We start from the raw sequence: 3,179 nt of genomic DNA, 5'->3' as shown, positions 1-3,179 counted from the left end.
CTGACTGAAAGCCCTTCCCTTGGCCGCCCGCCCCCCTGGCCCGGGCCGGCCGGGGCCCGGCCCAGCCCAGCACAGGCCTAGCCTCTCGCCCGGCCTCCTGCTACTCTGGTCTCCCACTCCTCTCTCGGTCCTCTCCTGGGCCCCTCGGTCGCCTGTCCTGCTCCTCAGCGCGGCCTAGTAGGTCCCGGTGCGGCCTGCGGGCGACCTGGCTCCACCCCGCGCGGCCTTGAGCGCCGCAACCTTGGGCCCTTTCCCTGACTCAGCCCCTGGTCCCCACCTTTGTTTCCCACGGCTTCCCACCCACCCTGCCGCGGCGCCTGCGGTGCTCAGGGGTCACCGCTCTGGCCCGCCCTCTCTAGTATTTTCCAAGGGTCTGTCGTGGATTAGCACGGGTGCAATACCGGGCCGTTGGTTAAGTCGACGGAATAGACTTTCCACGGCTGTTCTATTTTCATAACTTACAGTCTTACAGTCGCAGTGTGTCTACCTGGCATTGGTCAGGTCTCCAGGGTTGTGATTAAAAGTAGGATTCTAGCCAGGCGCTGGTGGCTCAAGCCTGTAATCCAAACTACTCAGGAGGCTGAGATCTGAGGATCGCTGTTCAAAGCCAGCCGGGGCAGGAAGGACCGTGAGACTCTTACCTCCAACGTACCACCAGAAAACTGGAAGTGGTGCTGTGGCTCAAGTGGTACAGTGCTAGCTTTGAGCTGAAGAGCTCAGGGACAGTGCCCAGGCCCAGAGTTTAAGCCCCATGACTGACAAAAAAGAAAAAAAGATTCAAAGGGAACTCTTCTGTCCGGACTGGCAAGTGGACTTTGTCTTTTGAACTAGAGAAATACTCTACAGTCATGGTATGTTTGCACATATGCTGTCTTCCACATTCCCTGTTCTTGCAGGTGGAGGGGGGGGTAGGTATGTACTTGTAAATTTACTCATGCACATTCCTAACCTCTGAGTGCCCCCCCCCACACTTGTGCATAGCAAAGAAGAAAAGGGAAAAAGTAACTGATAAGTACCAACTGAGGATTTACTAGAACCCAGACTTTTCCATAAACTATCCAGTACAGCTTGGCAAATAGTAAATGTTCACCAAAGGCCAATGTGTTAGTGGCCTGCTCCCCAGCCTGAGAGTGGTGAAAGCTTTAAAGGGGAAGAAGGGTTCTTAGGTTCCTTGTGAAGGATCTCTAAGTCATCAGAACCGGTACCCTGAAAGAGAGTTAGGAACCTCAGTCTTTTCCTCTCTTGCTCCCTTGGTAAGGTGATTTTGCTTTTCTATGCATTTTCAGTGTAATGTGTTGCTTAGCTATAGACTCAGAGGAACAGGGCCAGTTGATCATGAATTGAAACCTCCATACTGAGCTAAGAAAGTCTTTGGTCTTTCATAAATTATTTCAGGTGTTTATTACAATGACAGAAAACTAACACAAACCTGTTGCCTCTCCACCAATCCCTAGGTTAGAACCCCAAAGATGTATTCTGCCCCACACTTGACACAGTACAGGCCAAATTGCTTCTGGTTTTATTGTCCTTCCCATACCACTTGTGCAAAGAATGTTCCCAAATGTAGCTGGGTGCCGGTGGCTCACGCCTAGCTACTTAAGGAGGCTGAGATCTGAGGATCGCTGTTCAAAGCCAGCAGAGCAGGAAAAGTCGGTGAGAATCTTATCTCCATTAAACTACCAGAAAACTGGAAGTGGTGCTGTGGCTCAAGTGGTAGAGTGCTCACCTTGAGCTGAAGAGTTGAGGGACAGCGCCCAGGCCCAAAGTTTAAGCCTCATGACAAGAAAAAAAAAAAAGAATGTTCCCAAATGTTGGCACTTCTGTGGTAATAGATCAGTGGTCACCAAATACTTAAAAATATAATTTTCTTGGTATATGTAATATTTGTGTATGTGTGTGTGTGTGTGTGTGTGTGTATGCGTGTGTATGCTGGTCCTGGGGGCTTGAATTTAGAGCCTGGGCATTGTCCCTGAACTCTTTTGCTCAAGGCTAGTAAGTATTCTACCACTTGAGCCACAGCTCCACTTTCAGGTTTTTTTGATAGTTAATTGGAAATAAGAGTCTTATGAACTTTATTGCCAAGGCTGGCTTTGAACCATAATCTTCAGATTTCACCCTCCTAAGTAGCTAGGATAACAGGCCACTGGTGAACAACTGGTGCCTGTATATGTAATATTATTAAACAACTATATATATGCATTTTACTACATATTTTATAAAACATTATAAACCAGAAAACATTTCTCCCTAGTGTAAAAATTTTAAAAGGTTAAAATACAGGTTTATATATTTTCAAACTAGCTACTGATGATTTAAACATATAATCCTAACAACCTCAGTGGCTGAGATCTGGTTGATATGTAGATTGAGCAGGAAAGTCTGTTAGAACTTTTCACAAGCAGGTGCCAGCTCAGGGGTCTGGGCCTGTCATTCTAACTATGACTAGAAGGCTTAAATAAGCAGATGGTCATACAGGTGAGTACCTGGATAGAAACTAAAACCCTATCTCAAAATAACACCAGGAAAGGACTAAAAGTGAGGTTCAGCACCACACTTAAGGCCATGAGTTCCTACCCAATACCACCAATAAATAAATAAATAAATACACTTTTTTTTTTTTTTTTGGTCAGTCACGGGTCTTGAACTCTGGGCTTCAGTGCTGTCCCTGAACTCTTCAAAGTGAGCACTCTACCACTTGAGCCACAGCACCACTTCCAGTTTTCTGGTGGTTAATTAGAGATAAGAGTCTCACAGACTTTCCTGCCTGGGCTGGCTTTAAACTGCTGATCCTCAGATCTCAGCCTCCTGAGTAGCTAGGATTGCAGGTATGAGTCACTAGCACCCAGTAATAAATACACTTTTGAAATCACCTTTTTCCTTTTTTTTAGTGCAAATGTCTGCCTTAACTTGAAAAAAAATAGTATATCCTTGCTTACACTCAATAAATCACAATGCTCATTTTCCAATCCTATTCATTGATGATACAAATCTTTGATTCCAAATCCACTAGAAAATTTGCATCTGAAGTCAATCAGTTCTTGAATGATTGGAAGGTGTTACATTTTTATAAAGGTGTTAAAAATCACTAAGACATCCCATTTAGATTTAAAAAGCAGGTTTAAATACTCAGTTTCCTACTTTTTCAAAATTGGAAATATTTTAGTAATTTGTTTACAAAA

This window comes from Dipodomys ordii, unplaced genomic scaffold (genome assembly GCF_000151885.1).
Source record: "Dipodomys ordii isolate 6190 unplaced genomic scaffold, Dord_2.0 Scaffold131, whole genome shotgun sequence".
In the NCBI taxonomy this organism is placed as follows: Eukaryota; Metazoa; Chordata; class Mammalia; order Rodentia; family Heteromyidae; genus Dipodomys; species Dipodomys ordii.
Note: the sequence above shows the minus strand (reverse complement) of the source record.